Here is a 12,411-nt window from a genome sequence, read left to right on the forward strand (position 1 = left end):
TAGTATAACTTTCTCAAATCTCCAATTAATCATTTCTATGCGTAATACGCGAACTTTCTACTCGCACGCGAAAGGTGAAATTTTTGAACTCACTCACCTCTAATCGGTCAATTAACTTTTCTTAGTCTACTATTGATCATTCTTAATTTTTCAAGATAATTGCACTCTTAGATCGAATATTATCTCAAAAAATATGCATTCGCTATTTCACGTTAAACGAGCTACAGAAAAATAAAATTTACTAGCGGGACATTATAAAAAAAATAAGTGAGACATTGTTCCATTCAAATGGATTTATCTATACCATTCATGAAATTAGGGTCTACACAAGAATAGTTAGCTTCAAGGTAAAATATATCTCTAATTAAACGATTCAATCTTGTAGTTCAAAACTTGAATAGAAGGGTTTATTTTCAACAGAAGACTAACCTTACCAAATTTTTTGGATTCAATTTGTCCAAAACCATTTACTGGCATTCGATTTTCAAAATCAACAATTTTAGTAATGACTGGGTTTCTTTTTCCCCAAACGACCAACCAAACTTTTGTCCAAATCAAGTCAATCATAACATGCGAGATATAATCGAGAGTTTTAATGTAGTTTGGATATGTATGTGGTAGAATGCGATTCAAAATTTCAAAATTGGGCTTAAAAATACAAACTTTTCTTCATGGTTCGAAACTAAATTTTCTTAGTAAGAAATTTCAAATAATGTTTTTGCCACAATTATCAATACATATTTCGAATTCCTCAAATACATTTAAGAAGATTAACCATGCGACTCAACGTGTGGATATTAAAATACACATTAAAATACATATATAATATAATAACATAGACATGGAGGGTGTTTCAAAAATTCCCTCAAAGTCTCGAGTTAAGAGCTGGGTTTGAGTAAGACGTATATTTTGGAAAATGCTTTTAAGAAAGACAGGTAAACATGCAGGTTCATATATGCATAAACTTCGATCCAACACCTTTACCACCCTTCACATCTAATCCAAGAACTAACTCTAATGGTACATAAAACTTGATCATCTTTACTCTCTAATTCACAACAAATTTTCATTCTTACACCTTAGAAAAGATCCGAACCTAATCTCTGCCTGATTTTCGATTCTCATATGGGTTCAAAACGTATGTACATATATATAAATATTTGTGGAAAAAGGACAACAGGTAACTGGATATATATATAGTAATAGTTGAGCAGAATCTGAAAATACTTTTATTCAGTTAAAACAAATAGGAATTGAGTTGAATGTTATTCTTGGTTTTGATGATCACAAAGTACTTTGAAATGTTTATCTAACTCTCTTCAAATATAAGTGTTTTTTGCCTATCAAAGAATCAGGTACGAATATGTCAAGAAATGAAAATCAATCAAAAGAAGAAGCAAAAACAGGACACTCATGTCGGACGTCCGAAGGAATCTGTCGGACGTTCGAAAGGATAAAGAACATCAAGAAGGAAGCTCTGTCGAATGCTCATGAGGAAGCGTCGGACGTCCGGAAGGATCAGACGCACGCCTCGGACGCACATCAACCGCGTTGGACGTCCAAAAAATTCCAAGAAGACTTTCCAACTCTCTGACGACGATCGGACGCTGATGCTGTCGGACGATAAAAACGCATCGGACGTCCGAACTACAACTTGGCTGTTTTCGGACGATAGGTTCGGACGATGATTTGGTCGTCGGACGTCCGACAGCCTCAACGGCTAGCTGACTCTTCATCTGCCTTCTATCCGTTGGAAGCATTAATGCAGCTCATTTTTTGTCCCCTTTAAAAACAAACTGTTCTGAACCAAGAAGGGACTTTTGCACACTTTGTTTACAAGATCTCAAGAGATATTTTAGCTAGAAAACAGTCTCCAAAGCTAGATTTGTTCTCCAAGTGGTGTGAATTTCTTATGAGCATTTCTCTTGTGGTTGAAAGTTTCATTAGTGTAGCTTTGTTGAGGGTTATCTGAGTGATTGTAAAACTTCTTAGCTTGACTAAGTAGGGCTTAGGGCAAGGAAGAAGTGCTCCCTCCATTGTACATCTAGTTGATCATCTTTCATCAAAGAGAAGTTGCTCAACCTAGTGATTGGTCTTCAAGTTTGAGGAAAGCTTGGTAGACAATCGGTTTGATATTCTATCTTATTTTTTTTGTTTAATAAAATTCTCATTGCTTATCTATACTTGTTTTTCTAATCAATATTGCTCTCTTCTTCTAATCTACTTGGTTGATCATTACTAGAAAAGAAGGTAAATTTTTATTAAAGAAAAAGTGCATAAATTTGATTAAAATTTTAATCAACCTAATTCACCCCCCCTCTTAGGTTGTCTTTGGACCTTACAATTGGTATCAGAATTTGGTCTCCTAGAGATTAAGCTCAAGCGGCTTGGAGTAAAGATGACAACCAGTCATGCTATATTTGTTGAGGGGCAATCTGTTACTAGGCCTCCCATGTTTAGTGGCTCCAATTATGTTAGTTGGAAAGAAAGGATGATTATCTTTTTGCAATCTATTGATATTGAGTTATGGTTTATTGTGAGTGAAGGACCGCATGAAACTAACTTTCTTGATGCAGATACAAGTTTGCATCGACCAAAAACGAGAGCTGAAATGAATGCTCAAAATAGGACTAATCTCACGTTGAATGCCAAAGTCATGAATGTTCTTTATAGTGCCTTAGATTCAAATGAATCAATTAGAGTAAAAGGCTGTAAATCGGCCAAAGAAATGTGGGATAAGTTAAGAGAAATCCATGAGGGTGGTGACAACGTGAGAGAACAGAAAAGGGCTATCTTGGTCACAAAGTATGAATCATTTAAAATTGAATCTCTTGAGGATATTGATAAAATGTATTGCAGGTTCAATGACTTGATCAAAGATCTCAAGGTGTTGGGCAAAGAGTACACCTTGGGAGAGAAGAACAGGAAAATTCTCAATGCATTGGGCAAAGAATGGGAAAATAAAGTGACTGCAATAAAGGAGGCTAAGGATTTAAATTCTGTGCCTATTGAATCTCTCATTAACTCACTAACCTCTTATGAGTTGAAATTGAAATCAAAAGTGCAGGAGGAAGAGGATGATAGAGTAAAGAGAAACATTGCTCTAAAGACTACTCAAGGTGAAGATGATCCAGTTCACTTGGATGATGAAGACTCGGATGGTGATGATAATGATCTTACTTTCATCACAAGAGGATTCAAGAGAATCTTGAATAAAAGGAAGTTTAGAAGGGGAGGACCTAGCAATCAATTTCAAAATTATTCATCAAATGCAAGGAACAAAGGAAAACAAGAATTCAACAAGAAACAAGTGGACAAATGCTATGAATGTGGACAGTCTGGACACTATGCAAACGAATGCCCCATGAAGAAAATAAAAGATGGGAAAGCTGATCGAAAGCCAAGATTCAACAACTTCCAGATTACTTGGAATGAATGCAACTCCGAAGGGGAAGTTGAAGAAGAGGAAGAATCAGCTCAAATGGCCTTCATGGCTATTGGAGATAATGAGGTAACTTCCATACACTCTCAATCTGAAAGTGATGATGAAGAAGATGATGATCTTGAATCCTTTGTTGAAAAACTGCATAATGCCTTGAAAGAATCTTATGATAAAAACAAACAGTTAAAACAGAAAATTACTTTTCTCATTCATGAAAATGCAAGTCTTCTTCAACAAAATAAACAACTAAAGACTGACAATGAATGTCTTATAAGAGCCGGATTTGATGTTCAAAATGAGCTTGATAGAAAGACAAGTACTTGTGAAATGCTGAAGGAATGACATGGTGATTTGAAGAAAAGAATGGACAACTTGGATGAGACTTTGAAAGCAAGAAAGCAAGATTTTCTCAAAAAGAACATGTCATCTACCTTTCTTACTGCTCATCAAAGAACATTAGCACACAACAAAAATGCACATGGTTTCACAACATATAGAAGAAGTGGATTGAGATATGTCAAACCATTACATGTTAAGGACTCTTCCATTATGTGTGGTTTTTGTTGTCAAAAAGGGCATTTGAAAGGAGATTGCTATGTGAAAAGAAATCTGAACAAAGGGATGAGATGCATGTGGTTAGTTAGACACAATGCTAACTGTTGTGGATCCAAAAATTAAAAAGGGTACCAAACACTTTTTCTTTTCAGGAAAAAGGCTCAAACAAGTCCAAATGGTTTATTGATAGTGGCTGCTCAAGGCATATGACCGGTGATCCCTCTTTGTTCATAAAGCTAAAATCAAAATCAAGTGGAAAGGTGACATTTGGTGATGATGTGAAAGCTAAGACAATTGGAATAGGTGATGTTGGTAAGGATGGTGAAACTTTTGTTCATAATGTGCTCTTAGTTGATCACTTAGGTTATAACTTGTTTAGTGTTAGTCAATTGTGTGATAAAGACTTGAATGTGTTGTTTAAAAAGCATGAATGCATTGTGCTTGATTCCAAATATAATGTTGTGTTCAAAGGTAAGAGCTTTAACGACATATATATTGTAGTTCTTGATAAAATTGATTCATCTAGCTTCAAATGTCTTAAAGCTTCAAATGAAGATCCTTGGTTGTGGCATAGGAGACTTTGTCATTTTAACATGGATTTACTAACGGAAATTTCGAAAAAGGAGCTGGTTAGAGGCTTGCCAAAAATCAGTTTTGAAAAGGATAAAATTTGTGATGCATGTCAATTTGGAAAGCAAACAAAAGTTTCTTTTAAACCAAAGAAGTGTGTATCAACTTCTAAACCTTTAGAACTCTTGCATCTTTACTTATTTGGTCCTACTCAAATCACTAGCTTGGGAGGTAAGAAATACTGTTTTGTGATTGTGGATGATTATTCTAGATATACTTGGGTGATATTTCTTACTCATAAGGATGATGCCTTCAAGAATTTCACTTCATTGTTTGCTAAAGTGCAAAATCTGCTTGGTTTAAAAATTGTTAGGATTAGAAGTGATAATGGAACGGAATTCAAGTATTGTGGTTTTCCATAATTTTGTGATCATAATGGCATAACACATGAGTTTTCTATTGCAAGAACTCCACAACAAAATGGTGTTATAGAAAGGAAAAATAGGACACTACAAGAGGCTGTTAGAACTATGTTAAGTGAATGTAGTTTGCCAAAATACCTTTGGGCTGAAACGGTAAACACTGCATGTTATGTGATGAATAGAATATTTTTGAGACCCATTTTGAATAAAACATCTTATGAACTGATTTTTGATAAGAAACCTACGGTTGGATATTTCAAAGTCTTTGGTTGTAAATGTTTTATTTTAAATTTAAAGGAACATCTTGGTAAATTTGAGAAAAAATCTGATGAAGGAATATTTTTTGGATATTGTGAGAAGAAAAGAGGATATAGAGTCTTTAATAGAAGGACTCTTGTGATAGAAGAAGCCACACACATAACATTTGATGAAACTAATAATGATAATTCCAAAAGTTCGTGTGAGAATGATGATGTAGGTGTTCGTGAAGGAATGGAAAAGCTAAAAATTGGAGATGGAGGAAACTCTAAACCGGAAGCAAAGGAAATGGAGAATGAAGCTCATGAAGATCAAGAAAGGGAAGATGAGGACAAAAATGATGATTCATTCAAAGATCTTCCCAAGGCTTGGAAATTTAGCCAAAATCATCTAAAAGAACTTATAATTGGTGATCCATCCGAGAAAGTAAACACTCGTTCCTCATCTAAGAAATTGATAGACAATTTTGCTTTAGTTTCTCTTTTTGAACCTAAAAATATCAATGATGCCTTAAAGGATGAAAACTGGATTTTGGCAATGCAAGAGGAACTCAATCAATTTGAAAGAAATGAGGTTTGGACACTAGTTGATAGACCTCAAAATCACCCTATCATTGACACTAAGTGGGTATTTAGAAATAAGCTGGATGATAAAGGTGTAGTTGTAAAAAATAAAGCTAGATTAGTTGCAAAAGGGTATGCTCAAGAAGAAGGAATTGATTTTGATGAAACATTTGCTCCCGTAGCTAGATTAGAATCAATTAGAATGCTTCTTGCTTTTGCTTGCTTCAAAGGTTTTAAACTGTTTCAAATGGATGTTAAAAGTGCCTCTTAAACAGTTTTATTGATCAAGAAGTATATGTGGATCAACCCCCCGATTTTGAAAATTCAAAATTTCCAAATCATGTGTTTAAACTCTCAAAAGCATTGTATGGGCTAAAACAAGCTCCAAGAGCTTGATATGAAAGATTGAGTGGTTTCTTGATTGAAAATAATTTCAAAAGAGGAGTTGTGGACACCACACTGTTTACTAAGCAAGTGCTAAATGAACTCCTTATTGTGCAAATATATGTAGATGATATTATTTTTGGTGCTACTAATGAGTATCTATGCAAAGATTTTTCCACCATTATGCAAAGTGAATTTGAAATGAGTATGATGGGAGAATTAAATTTCTTCCTTGGACTTCAAATACATCAAGCCATAGAGGGCATTTTCATAAATCAAGCAAAATACACTAAGGAATTGCTGAAAAGATTTGGCATGGAGGACTCAAAGCAAGTTGGAACTCCAATGTGCACTTCAACAAAACTTGACAAAGATGACGAAGGTAAACATGTGGATGAAAAGCACTATAGAGGTATGATTGGAAGCTTACTTTATTTAACCGCAAGTAGACCCGATATTATGTTTGCTGTTTGCTTGTGTGCTAGATTTCAATCTTGTCCAAAAGAATCACATTTGAATGCTATTAAAAGGATTTTTAGGTATTTGAAAGGTACATTAGACTATGGTCTTTGGTATGCTAGAGCTAGTGAGTTTGCACTATATGGATATTCGGATGCTGATTTTGGAGGTTGTCATGTGGATAGAAAGAGTACTAGTGGAACTTGTCACTTTCTTGGTAATTGCTTAGTCTCTTGGTTTAGCAAGAAACAAAATGCAATCTCTTTGTCTACAACCGAAGCGGAATATATTGCCGCTAGTGCATGTTGTGCTCAACTTTTATGGATGAAGCATACCTTGAATGATTTTGGATTGTCATATGACTGCATGCCTATATTCTGTGATAATACTAGTGCTATCAATTTGATCAAAAATCCAATTCAACATTCTAGGACAAAGCATATAGATATAAAGCACCACTTTATTCGCGATCTTGTTCAAAAAGGTGAAGTATTTGTAAATTATGTTTGTTCTAAAGATCAATTTGCTGATATTTTTACAAAAGCTTTGCCATTAGATCAGTTCATTCATCTAAGATCAAAATTAGGGATAATCGAAAAATCATCTTAAAATTTTTCAAAGCCTTCGGACGTCCGAAAGAAGATGAACGGACGTCCGATAATGTTCTTAAACTATTTTTTCCAGAATGCACCTGCTCGGACGAAACTGTCGGACGCACGACTTCGTTCGGCCGTCCGACAGTGCAACGGTTCACTTTTTAAAGTAACTTTCTTCCTCATTTGCTTCAAACTCTTCTTCTTCTATTTCCTCTCGGACGAAAACTCTCTCGTTTCTCACTCTCAAATTCGTACCATTCTGAAGCTCTCATTCCCAAATTGACTCAACCAAAACTTTTCCTGATCGATTGCGATTCGTTTCTCCTGATCATTTCACCGAATCGCATAACATTTCGCAAATTCCCAAATTTCCCTCAAAATCCTATTTTCTCATAACTGCTCTGTCCAATCTTTTTCAAGGCCTTTTTGTCCCAAAATATCTGTGTGATTCACTTCCATACTACTGTGTGCATCATTTGCATCATTCATTCCACACATTTCGCACAATGGTGAATCTAAGAGGAGGGAAGGTCACTGCCAGACGCAAGCATCCACTCAGGGATGAGGATGATGATGTTCCTACGGTCAAACGATCATCCAAACGTGTCAAGAGGGGAGCTGTAAAGGGTCAAATGTCACAGCCTACACCACAACCCACCCCTCAGTCTGAATCTAGACAGGGAACCTCATCTCAACCGCCTCCAAAATCAACCACAGTCCCTACATTCTTTGATGATGCTGCAAAAGACAAACACTCCTGGATATCCTAGAAAGGTGTCATCCCTCAACGCAGCGTAAATTCTTCTGAATTTCGCCAAATAGGTTTAGAATCCATTCTGAGTCTGTTTGCTTTCCAGAAATGGTCACATCTCATTTCTATGCCTAATGTCTATTATCCTGAAATGCTGTTTCAATTCTTTGCCAATCTTAGGAAAGGCACTGACCAAACTGAGATTATGTCCAGGGTTAATGGGGTAGACTTAGTCTTTGATTCTGAAATTGTGAATGATATTTTAAAAACTACTATTGAACCTGGATGCAAGAGTAAAATTACAAATTTCTTTTCCTATGAAGAGCATCCTATTGCTGATAATCATTTTGATGGGGCTAACATGTTGACTTATTTTAAAAGAAGTTTTTCTGCCCCTGCTGATGCTAAACTGAATGATCTTGCCCCTGTGAATCTAATTGCCTTTTCAATCATTTCAAACCTACTTGTGCCTACTGATGGCCATAGAACAGATGCAAACAAAATGGAGCTGTATCTCTTTTACTGTTTTCGAGAAAAGATTCGTATTGATTTTGGTTTTGTCATGTGCAAGTTTTTACTTCGCTATGCCACTGATTCTGACAAAAAATTATCTTATGAAAAATTTCTTCAAAAAATTTTTGAGTTTTACAAAGTACCAATTCTAGGTGTTTGTCCCAAAGAAGCATCTTCTTATGCCTTTACCAAAGGATATTTTGAAAGGAAAAATCTTGTTTTTAAGGATAATCTATGGGCTTATAAGGGGGCATCATCTAGTGAACCTAGGTCTAAGGCTGCATATGATCCACTACACACTCCTTCATCTGTTACACTCACTCCCATTCATCCCAAGAAGTCTGCCACTAAGGCATCTTCCTCCTCCAATGATGAAGTGATTGAGCTCCTTCGTGAACTCAAACAGCATGTTCTTCTTCTGGAACATGGTTTAATGCTCACCATGTCCTCTGAGCAACAAACAGCCTATCTAGACAAAAAGAACCTTCTTTTTCCCCCACCTGTGGTTGAGGAAGTTTCCCATGGCAAAGAGCCACGCCCCACTGATCCAAGTTCATCAATTCCAATTCATCATGGCCCTTCCACATCAGATAAAGGCAAGACACCAGTTGACGAAGCTGCTGAAGATGATGAAGAAACTGAAGAGGAGGACCTCTCCCAATATCAGCTTTCTCGAAAGACACCTGGATCCACCTAGTTCACCATTTAGGATCACATAGGGTCATTTGCATTTTGTTTGACTATTTCATGTGTTTCTAGTGTTTGTGGTGTTCAACAATGGATATGTAGATGTAATGCTTATGTTTATGTTGTGTTCGTTTAGTACTTTTTGATGGATGATTATGGGTGTAATGATTATGGATATATGGATGGATGTTTAAATATTTTGAATGATGAATGTGTGGATGTGATGAATGTTTTTGTTACTGGTTCTCCGTGATATATGTGATTGATTGGCCTTTTGTGATGACAAAAAGGAAGAGAGGACTGGATTGGATTGATTGATGATTTAATTGAAATTGAATTGGCTTGATGGATTGAATTGGTAAAATATTGGATGTTGGCTGCTTAATTGTTATGTTTTTTGGATAATTGATTAATTCGGTAGGGTAGCCAAGTGAGGGGGAGTTTTTCAAATTTTTGCTCTATGATCCACTAAGTAAGGGGGAGTTTTTGTCAATTGAGAAAAGGGGTGCTTATATTGCAATCATCAAATCTCATTTCAAACCACTGTTTTGTCATCATCAAAAAGGAGGAGAATGTTATTCTTGATTTTGATGATCACAAAGTACTTTGAAATGTTTATCTAACTCTCTTCAAATATAAGTGTTTTTTACCTATCAAAGAATCAGGTACGAATATGTCAAGAAATGAAAATCAATCAAAAGAAGAAGCAAAAACAGGACACTCATTTCGGACGTCCGAAAGGATAAAGAACATCAAGAAGGAAGCTCTGTCGGACGCTCATAAGGAAGCGTCGGACGTCCGGAAGGATCGGACGCACGCCTCGGACGCACATCAACCGCGTCGGACGTCTGAAAAATTTCAAGAAGACTTGCCAACTCTCTGACGACGATCGGACGCTGATGCTGTCGGACGATAAAAACGCATCGGACGTCCGAACTACAACTTGGCTATTTTCGGACGATAGGTTCGGACGATGATTTGGTCGTCGGACGTCCGACAGCCCCAACGGCTAGCTGACTCTTCATCTGCCTTCTATCCGTTGGAAGCATTAATGAAGCGCATTTTTGGTCCCCTTTAAAAACAAACTGTTCTGAACCAAGAAGGGACTTTTGCACACTTTGTTTACAAGATCTCAAGAGATATTTTAGCTAGAAAATAGTCTCCAAAGCTAGATTTGTTCTCCAAGTGGTGTGAATTTCTTGTGAGCATTTCTCTTGTGGTTGAAAGTTTCATTAGTGTAGCTTTGTTGAGGGTTATCTGAGTGATTGTAAAACTTCTTAGCTTGACTAAGTAGGGCTTAGGGCAAGGAGGAAGTGCTCCCTCTATTGTACATCTAGTTGATCGTCTTTTATCAAAGAGAAGTTGCTCAACCTAGTGATTAGTTTTCAAGTTTGAGGAAAGCTTGGTAGACAATCGGTTTGATATTCTATCTTATTATTTTTGTTTAATAAAATTCTCATTACTTATCTATACTTGTTTTTCTAATCAACATTGTTGTCTTCTTCTAATCTACTTGGTTGATCATTACTAGAAAAGAAGGTAAATTTTTATTAAAGAAAAAGTGCATAAATTTGATTAAAATTTTAATCAACCTAATTCACCCCCCTCTTAGGTTGTCTTTGGGCCTTGCATTGAAGTCACCTCATGAATAACCAACGCAATACTTTGGGAGTTCAAACGTTCATAAAAGTTTAAAACATGTCCACAGGACCAATCACAAGATATGTGCAGAACAATTATCAAAACTTCACAGGGGAGAACCTCATTAGGTACCCAATTTGGTCAATCCATTATAATACTGGTAGGTCTAATTTTCTCGTTCATTTCCGATTCATATCCAACACTAGCATCCCATTGAATTACATAAAACTATCCATCAATCTTTCTTTCCGTGATTCCTCATCTTTTTTAGAAGTGCGGGGTTACCTAAACCCATGCTCACGGCTCTTTTCTCGTCCTCGCTGATCCATACTTAGTACAAGTCTATAGTCGTAAGAAAATGAATAATTACGCATATAAGAATTTAATGCGTATACGAGTTGCAAAAATATTTAGAATTAAAGCACGATTCTTTACATATACCAAAAGTCATAGTACGAGTACATGCAGGCAAAATACAAAAGATCACACGGCATGCACCACTCCTACTATCTTTGGCAAGATCAAAAGAAGGAAAATCATAATCCTAGTTAGGGACAAAACTAAAAGAATCCATGATACCAGGCCACATCATTCGAATAATTATAAATTTCAAATTCCATCCAAAATCCTAAACCACTTTCAAAATTCTTAGCCTAAAACTTCCAATGAATTCAAAATTTCCTCACTAAATTCAAGGTGAAAGTTCCTATACAGGCTAAGGTAATAAGTCAAATCAAAAGGGAATGCAAAAGATGTCTCATTTTCAAATTCAAAGCGAATTCCAAAATTGTTCAAATGATTCAACTTTTCTGCCTAAATTCGGCAAATAAAATATTGGAAGAAGCAAGGTGTCCAATCCTTAAACTCATCAGAAGGCCATTTAAAATTCATAATCTTGACTCACCTTCAACACAACTCGAACATTAAAGTCTTATAGTGTTGTGTGAACAAAATAGTACCCCAACACCAAGAAACTTTTGAAATCAAGGTTGCTTCAAGTCTTCAACTCTAGAACAACTTAAAGAGATGGAATCACCTTTAGAGCAATGTCCGCACGACACTAAATTATAAACGTATAAGGATTTAACTCCAACAAAATTAAAACACTAGTATTCAACATCCTTTTAATTAAACACAAACACTTCAATATTACTTATTAAAACATCAAGCACCAAAATCACATTGCAATTAACACATAATTAAATCCCATAGTCCGGTATCCTAAACATTTAGCCAAAGATACACTACAAAAATCTTAAAACCTAAGCTCTGAAACCAACTGTGACGCCCCCACTTCTCCCAAGGGCGAATCCAAGGGTATCGGCAAGATGCCTGTCTAAATCTCGCCAGGACTCACTACAAGAGGAACTCAAACTTATAATAAGATTCGAAACTACAAAGAAAAGGTCGCTTCCTTAATAAGTATTCAATTACTACATTACAAGATATCAAGTACATCACTTTCCCCAAATATACAACTTTCAAAAGTCATCTAATCAATTACATTCAAAACCCTAATCAAAAGTATATCAAGTTGAATTCTCCACAATTCTTTCCATTTCGGCTCCTG

This window comes from Coffea arabica, chromosome 9c (assembly GCF_036785885.1).
Source record: "Coffea arabica cultivar ET-39 chromosome 9c, Coffea Arabica ET-39 HiFi, whole genome shotgun sequence".
Taxonomy (NCBI): domain Eukaryota; kingdom Viridiplantae; phylum Streptophyta; class Magnoliopsida; order Gentianales; family Rubiaceae; genus Coffea; species Coffea arabica.